The 15,287-nt window shown below is 47.0% G+C and overlaps 1 pseudogene; it reads left to right on the top strand.

Moving 5' to 3' along the window:
* The first annotated feature begins 13,632 nt into the window (after positions 1-13,632).
* Positions 13,633-15,287, top strand: LOC119290068 (annotated as a pseudogene).

The raw sequence follows: 15,287 nt of genomic DNA, 5'->3' as shown, positions 1-15,287 counted from the left end.
GGAATCACGGCATCTTGCAATGTGCGAGGGTATGAGGAGATTACAGTGGCCCTAGTGGCTTCTTGGGAGTATTGTGCCTTCACACCGCTCCAAACGGAGATTAGCACCCGTAAGGGTGTGAACTTCGGGATATATCGTCGTCTCCGCGTGCCTCGGTTATCTCTTACCCGGGCCCTTTACTTATGCACTTTACTTTGCGATAGCCATATTGTTCCTTGTCATATATCTTGCTATCACATGGTTGTTTACCTTGCTTAGCATAGCATAAATTGTTGGTGCACATAGGTGAGCCTAGTTGTTGTAGATTTTGTGCTTGACAAATTAACCGTTAGGTTTATTCCATATTTTTTCAAGCCTAAGCCGTATTTATTTTAAAGCGCCTATTCACCCCACCCCCACCCCCCTCTTGGCGACATCCTCAATATTTGTGTCCTCACATTTTAGCCTTTAGCCGCCTGCCTACCGGCTGCGCTGCTGCATGGGTAGTTCATCAGCCGTGCACTTTTTTAGTATAGAATCCATCGTTCATCATGCCTATGGCATTGATATCTTCATGGTCGATCGATTTTTTTTTGAGGGATCATGGTCGATCGAATGGTTTGGCTGACCAGCGCCTAGCGAGAAGGCTTTGGTCGAGTCCAAGGAGGGGCCCAAATAATACGACCCACATGCACTACAACACCGGACCGCTAGACCCGTCCTATCTCGTTTTATTTCCCGCTGAACTTCAGGGCTTTCCTATATGACGCTGAAGGTGCTGCTTAAATGCCATCCAGTACAGGGTGCACCCCCTGTCCTCAAGGTCTTTTAGCGGGCTCGCCCATTTCTTTCTTTGTTTGTCTTTTTAGTGTTGTCAACCTGGGTTTCCATGTTATATTTTTTTTCTTTCTTATTTTTCTAAAATTTGGGATCCATTTCCAAATCGATGATTTTTTTAACATGATAAACTTGTTTTCAAAATTGATGAAGTTTGTTACAAATTCGATGAAGCTTTTTTCAAAATTAACGGCTTTTATTTCAAATTCGATGAACCTTTTTCAAATTCAATTATTATTCTTAATATTTTTGAACTTACTTAATATTTGTTGAACCTTTTTTAATACCTCAGTGATTTTTTTTGAATTCTTGAGCTTTTTTCATTTTGTGTGAACGTTTTTCAGATCGATAATTGTTTTTCTTAGTGATGAACTTTTTTCAAAATCGATGTCATTTTTACAAAATAGATGATTTTTTTTCCAAATTTGATGATTTTTTTTCAAAATTGATGAACTTTCTTCAATGTGATCATTAGTCTTTCAATTTTTGTGAACTTTTTAGATTCGATGATTTTTTTCAAAAAAATAATGAACTTATTTTCAAATTCATGATTTTGTTTCAAATTTAGTGGTTTTTTTGAATTCGCGATCTTTTTCGATGTTTTGCATTTTTTTATTTTTCTTAATTTTTGGCTTATTTTTTTAAAACAAGTTGACCAGTCAACTGATTAACCGCAACCAGTCAAAATGCGATTGAGCGGAAGAAAAACCGGTCAAATGTGATTTAGCGGCTCGCTTTCTACGTTGCCGGCTCACGAACGGGCGCGCGTGAGCACCAATTCCTCGGCTTAGAGCATCTTCAACAAAAGATGTAAAATACATCATAAAAAATATTAGATGTAAAATACATCACAAAAATTTATATGTAAAATTTAGATCATTAAAAAATAAGTTTTACATCACTAAAGAAATACCAAACTCCCACCGATCATGTAAAATACATCACCCGCGCAGGCGCCGCTTCAATGGGTGTTGTGAAAACTGCTATCTCTGAGTTTAACTGTCGAGACTGAATTTTAAAACCGAAACGTGCAAAACTGAAATTAAACTAAAATAAATCGGCTAGTACTCAATTGAAGCCGCTTAAAGTAAAATAAACCGGCGAGGTCAAAACTGTTTTTACATGCTAGAATTAGAAATTGCACAGTATCAAACAAGATGCGCCTGCATGATCCAGCGAGCGAGCACAATATGACCGTTGCTCCTGCGACGCGCTCGGCGGCCCTGCCGCCGCTCCCACCGTTGCCGCTGCCGCCGGCCAGATTGCCCCCGCCCCCCTTCCGACCAACCATCCTCGCGCCACACAGGCCCCTTGGTTCCTCTCCTAGCGCCAGGGCTCCATCATCGCCGCATCAAGCCTCGTCGACCTCCCGGTGAGCCAGAGCCAGATCCAGATCGGCCACGACCTGCCGACCTCGGGGTCGCAGCTGTGCCCTGCCTCCCCGCTCGTGCCTGTTTGCGCGCGCGGCTCGGAGGGGGTCTCGGGCTCCCGCGCGCCTGGCGACGCATTCACGACGCGTTGGCTCCACTCAATGGTGATTGCGCCTGCCGGGGGCATTCATGGCAGAAGCATTCAAGAAGTGCATGTCCGCCCGTCAGAGGAGGATGGGCGCGCCGCGCCCTGGACGACGGTGGGCTCGAGGCACCGTCCACGACGGGACGCTCTTTTATGCCGATGCGATGGGCGTCTGGCCGGGCTCGGCGAAAGCCTGGCTGAGGAGAGGAGGCTGCTGTTCTTAAGGAGCACGCGGGGGAGGTGTTTTGCGCTGCCTTAGCAAGCACCACCGCGCCCGTTCCTGCCATGAGCCCTTGCGCTGTCTTGCCTGTGACCGCTCGGGCCACCGCGCTCGTTTCTGCACAGGGCGTGACGAGTCGCCACCCCCTTCGCCCTCGCCCCGCTCTCCACCTTCCCGCAGGCCGTGCTCGGGGTGCTCCAGGGTTGATGTGGTCGCCTCACGCCAGGGTTGTCCTTCTTCCCTCCCCGCTCCGCCTTCGCTTGACATGGCCCAGCATGGACTAGGAGCACCGGAGTCCAGGCCGGAGGATGACACCTGCATCATTGTGGCCACCTTCGACATCGATCGCGACCAGTGCACCTGGGAGCAGACAGCCGCCATCGCCTGGGCAGTGGATGCCCCTTGTCGCTTGGCCCCGGCTGTGGTGGAGCGCCTAATCTGGGACCGACTCTGTCTGTGTAGGGGCGATGTCACCGTCAGCAACCACTACCCGGAGGAGTTCCTCCTCAAGTTCGATTGCAAGGAGCTCTGCGCTGCTACGCTGGACAAGGGTCGGCTCCGCAGGGGTGATGTCATGCGGGTCTTCATCAAGCCTTGGAGGCCGCAGGCGCACGCGCTCGGTGCGGCCATGCCCTTCCACGCGCGCGTCGTCCTCGACGGCATGCCTGCCTATGTGTGGACGCACTCCATCCTCAAGTGCGTCATCGGCCACACCTGCCCGCTGGACGGCATGGATGAGCCTGGCCTTAATGCCCCTGCCCGTCGCGACGCCGTGCGGGACCTTGTTCGAGACTGCAACACCACTATTGTGTGCCTCCAAGATACTAAGCTTGAACACGTCGACGATACTCTAATCGCAAGCATGATTGGTCCCTCTTTCACGGCTAACTACCAGGTCCTCCCAGCCGTTGGTTCAAGGGGGGCATGATCATGTAATCCAGTCGTCGCACTGCTCCGGGTGTTTGGGGCGCAGACTGTTCTTGTGTTCATCGACATAAGGGGTCACCAAGGTAGAGTTCTGTAGAACTGTGCAGTGTGCTTGAGACCAAGAATATCCGTCCCTGCATATTATTGAGTCCCTTCCAAGCGTGCCTTTTCAAGTTAGTCTCCCCTCATACCGCGATTTAGGGAGACCTGTCTTCTTAAGGCCAGGAATGAAGTCAACACAAAACCCGATGACATCCTCTGTTTGATGGCCCATGGAGATGCTTCCTTCTGGCCTAGCGCGGTTACAGACATATTTCTTTATGACTCCCATGAACCTCTCAAAGGGGAACATATTGTGTAGAAATACGGGCTCCAGAATGACAATCTCGTCGACTAGATGAACTAGGACGTGCGTCATGATATTGAAGAAGGATGGTGGGAACACCAGCTCGAAACTGACAAGACATTGCGCCACATCACTCCTTAGCCTTGGTACGATTTCTGGATCGATCACCTTCTGAGAGATTGCATTGAGGAATGCACATAGCTTAACAATGGCTAATCGGACGTTTTCCGGTAGAAGCCCCCTCAATGCAACCGGAAGCAGTTGCGTCATAATCACGTGGCAGTCATGAGATTTTAGGTTCTGGAACTTTTTCTCTGCCATATTTATTATTCCCTTTATATTCGACGAGAAGCCAGTCGGGACCTTCATACTAAGCAGGCATTCAAAGAATATTTCCTTCTCTTCTTTGGTAAGAGCGTAGCTGGCAGGACCTTCATACTGCTTCGGAGGCATGCCGTCTTTTTCGTGCAAATGTTGCAGGTCCTCCCGTGCTCAGGTGTATCTTTTGTCTTCCCATACACGCCCAAGAAGCCTAGTAGGTTCACGCAAAGGTTCTTCGTCACATGCATCACGTTGATCGAAGAGCGGACCTCTAGGTCTTTCCAGTAGGGTAGGTCCCAAAATATAGATTTCTTCTTACACATGCACTACAGGAAACAACTAGTTTGCCGTCAGTGAGCATCTTTGCCGTCAGCTTTTCATCGGGGTAGACGGCAAAGAGCACATTTGCCATCAGCTGCTGTCGGCAAAGAATGACTGACGGCAAAGATAACTTTGCCTCTGCGATTTCTATCATAGACGGCAAAGAAAACTTTGCCGTACGCAGTTTCTATTATAGACGGCAAAGAAAACTTTGCCGTATGCGGTTTTTATTACAGACGGCAAAGAGCACAGCAAAGTACTTTGCCGTTTATAAAAAAAATGGCAGATGGCAAAGAAGAAACACACCTCGCGGATCGATCCCCCGGATCATTGAGGTGGCACGATCCACACCCCATGCTACATCTCTTTCCCACGCCCCCAACATGTTCTCTCTCTCCCCCACGTTCTCTCACCCTCAGCCGACCCCACCATGTTCTCTCTCCCTTATCCCCACGTTCTCTGTCTCACGCATCTCTCTCTCACATAACTCACCAGTAGCCCCGCCATGGTCGCCGCCGGCCACCCTACACCCAACCACGCTCCCCTCCAACTGCCCCGTCCTCTCTCCTCCCTCGAGCCGGCCCCGTCCCCCATCCCCGTCGAGCCGGCCCCATCCTCTCTCCTCCATTGAGCCGGCCCCGTCCACCATCCCCGCCATGGAAGCCGTCGCCGGCCTCCTGCCTCGCGGCGCCGCCCGTTCCCCAACGCCCCACGCCAGAGGCTTCGCGCCGCCGCCCGTTCCCCAGCGCCCCACGCAGGAGGCCTCGCGCGACCTCCTCCCTCAGGCGTCTCCTACCTCCAGCGCCTCCTCTCTCAGGCGAGTAGCACGGCGCAGACTGTGTGAGCAACGCGGGCGGCACGACGGCTTCCTCACTCCGGCGAGCAGCATGGCTTTCTCACTCTGGCGAGCAGCGCGAGTGGCGTGGGTTCCTCCCTCCATCGCCTCCTCACACCGACGAGCAGCGCGGGCGGCGCGGCGCGGGCCGGTGAGCGGCGCGGCCTCCTCACTCCGGCGAGCAGCGGGGCCGCGCGGTGCGGGCTCCTCCCTCCGGTGCCTCCTCACTCTGGCAAGCAGCGCGAGCGCGACCTCCTCCTTCTGGCGCCTCCTCACTCCGGCGTGGCCTCCATCCAGCATGGCCTCCCTCCGGCAGCGGGGCTTTTCTCTGGTGAGGTTGGGCGCGTCCAACATCTCTTCTCCGGTGATGTCGGCATGGTGAGCAGCTTGGCTGTTGGGCGCGTGCGGGCGGCAAGAATCTCTGCTCCGGCGAGCATTGTATGAGATGATGTGGATGTGCGGTGACGAGACTGTTGATCTATTTTTTTAATAAAAAAGAACGGTTTGCCGTCTGTGATGTTTCTGCCTAACGGCAAAGAAGTAATCTGGCTCACGGCAAAACACTGACGCCGTTCGTTAGGGTAGTTAGTCTGTTAGGTTACTTTTCTTTGTCGTCTGGATGGTCTAGTTGACGGCAAACAGTATAGACCGACGCCAAAATCTTTGCCGTCATGCAGAAAAAATAACAGACGACAAAGTATTCTTTGCCGATTTATCTTTGCCGTCTACTTCCTGACGGCAAACTCTTTGCGTTCTAGATTTACGTCTTTGCCGTCTGTAATCGACAGACGGCAAATTAACTAATTCCTGTAGTGATGGGTGCATGTCCCCAGCGTCACTCGGAACAGCTAGTCCGCCGGGACCCTTTCCAAAGATTATGTGTAAATCATTGACCATAGCAAGTACGTGATCACCGGTACGCATGGCGGGCTTCTTCCGGTGATCTGCCTCGCCTTTGAAATGCTTGCCTTTCTTTCGACATTGATGGTTGGTCGGAAGAAATCGATGATGGCCCAGGTACACATTCTTCCTGCAGCTTCCCAAGTATATACTTTCGGTGTCAGCTAAACAGTGTGTGCATGCGTGGTATCCCTTGTTTGTCTGTCCTAAAAGGTTACTGAGAGCGGGCCAATCGTTGATGGTCACGAACAACAACGCCTTTAGGTCAAATTCCTCCTGTTTGTGCTCATCCCACGTACATACACCGTTTCCATTTCACAGCTATAAAAGTTCTTCAACTAATGGCCTTAGGTACACATCAATGTCGTTGCCGGGTTGCTTAGGGCCTTGGATGAGAACTGGCATCATAATGAACTTCTGCTTCATGCACATCCAAGGAGGAACGTTATACATACATAGAGTCACGGGCCAGGTGCTGTGATTGCTGCACTGCTCCCTGAAAGGATTAATGCCATCCGCGCTTAAACCAAACCATACGTTCCTTGGGTCACGTGCAAACTCAGCCCAGTACTCTCTCTTGATTTTTCTCCACTGCGACCCGTCATCGGGTGCTCTCAACTTTCCGTCTTTCTTACGGTCCTCACTGTGGCATCGCATCAACTTGGCATGCTCTCCGTTTCTGAACAGACGTTTCAACCGTGGTATTATAGGAGCATACCACATCACCTTCGCAGGAACCCTCTTCCTGGGGGGCTTGCCGTCAACATCACCAGGGTCATCTCGTCTGATCTTATACCGTAATGCACTGCATACCGGACATGCGTTCAGATCCTTGTATGCACCACGGTAGAGGATGCAGTCATTAGGGCATGCATGTATCTTATGCACCTCCAATCCTAGAGGGCATACGACCTTCTTTGCTGCGTATGTACTGTCAGGCAATTCGTTATCCTTTGGAAGCTTCTTCTTCAATATTTTCAGTAGCTTCTCAAATCCTTTGTCAGGCACAACATTCTCTGCCTTCCACTGCAACAATTCCAGTACGGTACCGAGCTTTGTGTTGCCATCTTCGCAATTGGGGTACAACACTTTTTTGTGATCCTCTAACATGCGATCGAACTTCAGCTTCTCCTTTTGACTTTCGCATTGCGTCCTTGCATCGACAATGACCCGGCGGAGATCATCATCATCGGGCACATCATCTAGTTCCTCTTGATCTTCAGCAGCTTCGCCCGTTGCAGCATCATCGTGCACATCGTCTGGTTCCTCTTGATGTTCAGTAGCATCACCGTATTCAGGGGGCACATAATTGTCATCGTACTCTTCTTCTTCGCCGTCTTCCATCATAACCCCTATTTCTCCGTGCCTCGTCCAAACATTATAGTGTGGCAATAAACCCTTGTAAAGCAGGTGGGTGTGAAGGATTTTCCAGTCAGAGTAAGACTTTGTATTCCCACATATAGGGCATGAACAACACATAAAACCATTCTGCTTGTTTGCCTCAGCCACTTCGAGAAAATCATGCACGCCCTTAATGTACTTGGAGGTGTGTCTGTCACCGTACATCCATTACCGGTTCATCTGCGTGCATTATATATAATTAAGTGTGTCAAAAATCATTACAGAACATCATGAATAGATAATTAAGTGACTAAATTAATATAAGTTCATCATCACATTAAAACCAAAGTACATACATAGTTATCATCTAACAACATAAAGCTCTACAGAGCATCTAAATTAATTAAACCATACATTGAAACTATGTAAAACATTTCAATGCGAAAACAAATGCGATCATAATCGCAACCAAGGTAACAACTTATCCAACGGCATAATGATACCAAGCCTCGGTATGAATGGCATATTTTCTAATCTTTCTAATCTTCAAGCGCATTGCATCCATCTTGATCTTGTGATCATCGACGACATTCGCAACATGCAACTCCAATATCATCTTCTCCTCCTCAATTTTTCTTATTTTTTCCTTCAAGAAAATGTTTTCTTCTTCAACTAAATTTAACCTCTCGACAATAGGGTCGGTTGGAATTTCCGGTTCAACAACCTCCTAGATAAATAAAATCTATGTCACGTTGGTCGGCATAATTGTCATAAACAATAAATGAACCAATAGTTATGAAAAGATAATATATACCACATCCGAATCATAGACAGGACGAGGGCCGATGGGGGCGGATACCAAAACCATCGCACTATATAAGATGCAACAATAAAAGTAAGAAAATAATACAAGTATCTATCTAAACATACAAGCAAGAATATTTTTCCTTTCAGAAAGAAGATAAGAACAAGAGGCTCACCACGGTGGTGCCGGCGATGAGATCGGCGCGAGTGATCGACGGCGGTGAAGACGGGGACGGGGCATGACGGACCGCTAAACCTAGACAAATATTGAGGAAAATGGAGCTTGGAGAGGAGAAAGCTTAAGTAGTCTGGCTCGGGCATTCCATCGAACATCTTGTGTGCATAGGAGGTGAGCTAGAGCACCACCAAGCCCTCTCCCCCTCGGTGGCCAGAAAAAACAGAGCAGTGTGCTCTGCTCTTATGCGAGGGGGTATATATAGGTACCTCACTGGTCCCGGTTGGTGGCTCGAACCGGGACCAAAGGGCAGCCTTTGGTCCCGGTTCAAGCCACCAACCGAGACCAATGGTGGTGGGCCAGGAGCGAGGCCCATTGGTCCCGGTTCGTCCGACCAACCGGGAACAAAAGGTCCAGACGAACCGAGACCAATGGCCCACATGGCCCGGCCGGCCCTCGGGGCTCACGAACCGGGTCCAATGCCCCCATGGGTCCCGGTTCTGGACTGAACCGGGACTAATGGGCTGACCCTGCCTGGACCTTTGCCCCCTTTTCTACTAGTGCACATCAATCCTATTAAACCTTGTTGATGTTTAGAACTTTGTTCATGTTCATGAGTGTGATGAAATTTTGAAAAAATATTTCAAACTTCCGTTCATATTACGTATCATATTTTGAAAAAAAAATCTCCAAAAAAAATTCGAAACTAATTTTTTTTTCTGTTACTAGTGGGGCACCTAGCAAATGATGCGCCACTACTAAGTTTAAATTTTTTTGCCTCTCCAGATCTTGAAAGCCCCGTAACTTTTTTTGTGTTAGGTTTTTGTGGATTTTGAAAGCCCCGTAAATTTTTTCTGATTGATAATTGTTTTTCTCAGTGATGAACTTTTTTTCAATATCTATCTCATTTTTACAAAATAAATGTTTTTTTTCAAATTTGATGATTTTTGTTGAAAATTAATAAACTTTCTTCAAATGCGACGATTCGTCTTTCAATTTTTGTTAACTTTATAGATTCGGCCAATTTTTTCAAAAAAAAATTCTTTTGAAATTTATGATTTAGTTAAAAAAATAGTGAATTCACAAACTTTTTCGATGTTTTGCATTTTTTTCTTAATTTTTTGCTTATTTTTTTAAACAAGTTGACCAGTCAATTGCTCAACTGTAGCCGGTCAGAATGCGATTGAGCAACTAGAAGAGAAACCGGTCAAATGCGATTTAGCGGCTCGCTTTCTACATCGTCCGGCCCACGAACGGGCGCGCGTGAGCACCAGGTCATCCGCTTAGAGCACTTCCTACAAATGATGTAAAATACATCATCAAAAGTGTTAGATGTAAAACACATCAGAAAAAAAATTATATGCAAAATTTACATCATCAAAAAATGGATTTTACATCACCAAAAAACACCAAACTTCGATGTTTTGCATTTTTTTATTAATTTTTTGCTTATTTTTTTAAACAAGTTGACCAGTCAATTGGTCAACTACAGCCAGTCAAAATGCGATTGAGCAACTAGAAGAGAAACCGGTCAAATGTGATTTAGCGGCTCGCTTTCTACAGCGTCCGGCCCAGTGGCGGATTTGGGCCCAGGCAGCCCGGGCGCTGGCCTGGGGCGTGAGGCCCATCTGCTTCGTTGACTGTAGCAAATACTGTAGCAAAGAACTACAGTTAACAAAGGCTGCCTAGGCCCTGGCCCAGTTCGCCTGGGGCCTGGCCTATTCCTGGGTCCGCCACTGGTCCGGCCGACGAACGGGCGCGCATGAGCACCAGGTCATCCGCTTAGAGCACTTCCTACAAATGATGTAAAATACATCATCAAAAGTGTTAGATGTAAAACACATCACAAAAAAAATTATATGTAAAATTTACATCATAAAAAAGTGGATTTTACATCACCAAAAAACACCAAACTCCGACCGATCATGTAAAATACATCAACCGCGGGCGCCTTTCCAACAGTTGATGTGAAAACTGCTGTCACTGTATTTAACTTTCGAGACTGAATTTTACTATCGGAATGTGCAAACTGAAATTAAACTAAAGTAAATCAGAGCGGCTAGTACACAAGTGAAGCCACTTGAACTAAATTAAATCGGAGTGGTCAAAACTGTTTTTACATGCTAGAATTAGAAATTGCACGGTATCAAACAAGATGCGTCGGCATGCCATTTGCGCTAATATCTGCGCCCAAGTGATGTATATTTTGCATCACTTGGTGATGCATTTTACAGCAGATGTATAAAATTTGCATCTATATTATTTGCTGGGTGGACGTTTTTAGGCCTTGGTGATGTATGTTTCGGTTATTTTTACATCTACATGATGTATTGGAGATGCTTTTAAGGTGCCTCATAGGAGTTCCCACTTTTTAGTTGTTCTGCAGAATCCTCGGATGGATTTACATGCTATGATCGATGCTACTGCATTGGTCAAACAGAACATGTTCATGTTTATCGGTTGGCAACATCAAATTCTGTTGAGGTATGGTTAGGGGATGATCTTGAGACTCTTGTTTCTCTAATTTTTGTGGCATCGAGGCTCATCTCCTCATTGTCGCAGGGATGGATTATTTAGAGAGCTTTTGGAAAGATCAAACTAGAGCATGTGGTGATTGGGAAGGGGCAGTTTCAACAAGATGCCGCAAAGCTTAACGCCCTAGACGTAAAAGCTGTTAACCTTCTTTTTTCCCTGTGATTACCAAACACTGGGAATGATTGCTGATGTGTTCTTTCAATGTGGGGAATTGCCGGAGGCTGAGCTGCTAGCGCTGCTGGGCGACGAGCAGGGCGGGGAAGACAGGATGATCCAGACAGATATCATCGACGAGGACCTTCTGAAGGTGATGGACCGCAGCGACCTCACCGGCCTTGCAGCGGCTGCTAATGCCGCACCTCTCGCCCCCCTGAAAGGACCTAGCTGGGAGGTGGTGCTGGCCTCGAAGAGCGGTGGCGGCATGCTCTCGGCGCAATGAAGACTCGGTATTTTGATGTTTTTGTTCGTTCGCCGCCTAATGCTCGACAACAGTGCGTTGCACCCCCGAGGTTCAGGAGCTGATGTTTTGGCAGGCTCTGTGCTAAGCTTATGCTCGTACCTTGTTCCAAGCTAGCTAGGCAAACTATATAAGGCTGTCATGGTATGCTAGATGAGACTGGTAATGTTCCAGGCTTTGGTGTAGAACTGCTGAGCTTTATTACGTATCAACACAGAAACATGAAGAGGTAGTGAGTGATGTTGATGAAGAATGCATGGCAACTTATTTTTTTATTTTTGGTTTTTCAGACTCGCCTAGTTAGTACCCCATCCATGTCAAAATATAGTGCATATTAGTCTTCAGTCAAACTTTTGTATTTTGATAAAGTTTATAGAAAAAATACCAATAACTACAATATCAATTCAATACCATTAGGTTCATCATGAAATGTACTTCCGTATCAAATGAGGATGGAGTTTGGTAAGAGTTGATGTGAAGTAAATACATCACTGAAAGAACTCTATCATAAGTGATGGTTTAACCTACAAACCATCAATTCTAGAATGGTTTTCCATAAGTTAAACACAAATTCTTTAGTAGGGATCCTTCACAGTAAGCGGCGGCACTAGCTAGTAGGAGTACTCTCTTTGTTTTTATATACTTAGCATATTAGCTCTCTGGTCAAACTTTCTACACATTGATCAAGTTTATACCAAAAAAAAGTTAACATTCACAATACCAAATCAACACATTAGAATCATCATTCAATATGTTTTCGTACGTACTTTTCTTAATGTGAAAGTTTAGATTGTTTTTGATAGACTTGGTCACACGTTATAAAATTTGACCTAGGTCAAAGCTAATATGCGAAGTAAATTTCCTTTTTAGCAACAATATGTGAAGTAAATAAAAACGAAGGGGGCACTGGCGGAGCTACATGTTAGAAAAATAGGCCATGGCCTGCCCAACTCATAGCAAACACGCAATGCCTTATTGAGAGTAAATGGGGCAATGGGAGAAAAACACCAAGCCTCCCTTTGTATCAGCCCACCCTGTTTTGATTGTGTAGGTCCGCTGCTGCGAGTGAGTACTATATTTTGGGGAGATCCTATAGGCTTGAACTCACGCTTCTCACTCAGCAATACCCTTCGCTGTACAAAATTGAACATCTAAACAGAGGCTACACTCAGCCTAGCAGCAATGGCTAAGGAGAAGAAAGTCCACACCAAGCTGTACACAGCAAATTCCCCGCGTCTTTCAATCCCACGGGATGTTGTTTGGCTCCCATCCAAAGGCCAAATCAGAAACATGGTAATCAACTTGCTTTGTCTCTATCCCCTCCTCTCTTCAAGTTTGCAACAATTGTAGGTGGTACTCTCATGTTTGCTCTATGCTACTTCATCTACCTTTTATAACATGGTTAGTCTAGGTCCACATGTAGGCTCTTTACACTTTCTTTTATCCTTTTGGCACTATAATAATGTTCTAATAAATAATGGCTACAAATGATCTATTGCATCTGTGAGGGAGCATGTGGTTCTTGTCAGTGGCGGAGGACGGTGAAAGATTAAGGTGGGGCAAGCTTAAATAAAATATCAAAATGAAAGTAGAGTACAATATCAAAGTAATATATACACTATTTAAAATTTAAAAAAATTTCTATACAATATCTATTTTATTTTACTTTTTTGCGAGGAGAACTTTCGATCTCTTATCGCGGTTTAAAAACGTCACCGTGCTGTTGCCATCTGGGCGCCCGCCCAATGCATGCGTGCGTGCGCCCATGCTGTTTGGGGGATGCCTTTGATCCACCGTCTGCATGTCGGCCGCACTGCTGCCTGGCTAATCCACATGGTTCGTGACTTTTTTTCCTTTTGATTGAGTAGAAATACATCGTTCGTGCCAATGTCATTGATATTGTTCTGGTCGGTGGCGCTAACAGATTCTATGGTTTTTTTTTTTGAGAAACGTTTTCGGTATACTAGCGCCTAGCGAGAAGAGACTTTGGTCCAGTCTAAACGAAGGACCCAAATAACACGGCCCACATGCACTGCAACACTGGCGGCTAGGCCCGTTCTATCTCGTTTAATTTTCCCATATGCTCAACATTTTATTTGTCCGTAGAATCCTCAGATGGATGGATTTACAGGCTATGGATCGATGCCACCGCATTGGACCAACAAAATCGGTTCATGTTTATCGGTTGGCAACATCAAATTCTGGTGAGATATGGTTAGGGCATGATCTTCAGGCTCTTGCTTGGCTAATTTTTGTGGCATCGGGGCTTATCTCCTGATTGTTGCACAAACGGATTATTAAGAGAGCTTGTGGAAAGCTGAAGCTAGAGCATGTGGTGATAGAGAAGGGACAGATTCAACAAGATGCCGCCAAGCCTAACGCCTTAGATGTAAAAATCGATGTCCAAAATATAAAAGATTGCAAAAAATCATTACCTAAGTGGGTCGCCTCCTCCAAGTCTAGGGTTCCCCTACCTCCCGCTGGCGCCATCGGTGGTCCGCCTTGTCTCCGGTGGCCTTAGGGCCACGGCGACGGAGTGGATCTCGGCCCTTGCTGGTGTGAGGGCTCTGTTTTCAGTTATTTCTTCGTGTTTTGTTAGGGATTGTGTCCTGTTCAGGAAGACGAGACAATCGTGGCTCCCTGAAGATGGAATAAGGTTCTCCCCGTCTAGTCCCTGCCCCGATGGTGTGTGTAGCATCATAGTTGGGCGTGTGGAGGCATGTCTCTGGCGGATCTGTCCTTGGTGGATTTGCTCGGATCTGCTCGTAGTTCGTCTATGTTTATGTGTTTTCAAGTTGGATCCTTCCGACATACGCTACTATTCATTGGTGGCGGTTGTTGTTCTGCTGCGCTGGCCCTATGGGGCCTTAGCACGACGACTTCCCGACTTTCTACTACAATAAGTTTTTCCCGGCTCCGGCGATGGGAGGGGCAATGACGGCGGCGCGCCTTTGGCTTGCTTCAGTGCTTGTAATTGTGCTAGGTGGTCCACGGATCTGGATGTAATTTTTATTATTTCTGGTGTTCGATGTACTGTCATGATTAAAGATGAATAGATCGGAAGTTTTCTCGCAAATAAATAAATAAAATATTGCATCCAGTGTACCTTGTAAATTGACTGTTCAGTGATCATCAGACGATTGCATGATTGCTGATGTATTCCTACTTTTTGTTGAGAATGGCAGGAGGCGGATATGCTGGCGCTGCTTAGGAGTGTGTAGGACTGCAGGACGAGGAAGATAGGATGGTCCAGACGGATATCTGCGATGATGGCCTTCTGAAGGTGATGGACCGGAGTGACCTCAGTGGCCCTGCCGTGGCTGCCACTGCCGCCCCTCTTGTACCCCTGAAGGCCTCGTTTGATACAAGGGGATTGGGGAGATTTGTGGAGAGGGTGAATCCCTCTCCTCCACCCAATCCCCTCAATTCCCCACTAATCCCTCTCCCTTTAGAAACCCTTTATTTGGTTAAACTTCCTACAACAACAGCAGCATAGCAAACGTCCAACTCTTCTCTATTCCCTGGGTGGCTCCGGGGGTTTTCTGTACCACATGGATGGAGAGGGGTTCGTGGGGATCAGAGGGGGTTGATCTGCCCAATCCTTGCATGCCAAATGGGCTGACGAGGATTTCTGGGGATTTTGGACCCTGCGGGGATATTCCCTTCCAAACCTCCACAAACCTTCTCCATCAAACAAGGCCGAAAGGGTCTGGCTGCGAGGTGTTGCTGGCCTCGAGAAGTGGCAGTGGAATGCTCTCGGTGCTCGCTAGTTAA

This window comes from Triticum dicoccoides, chromosome 4A (assembly GCF_002162155.2).
Source record: "Triticum dicoccoides isolate Atlit2015 ecotype Zavitan chromosome 4A, WEW_v2.0, whole genome shotgun sequence".
Taxonomy (NCBI): Eukaryota; Viridiplantae; Streptophyta; class Magnoliopsida; order Poales; family Poaceae; genus Triticum; species Triticum dicoccoides.
This window is presented reverse-complemented; position numbering and strand designations above follow the sequence as displayed.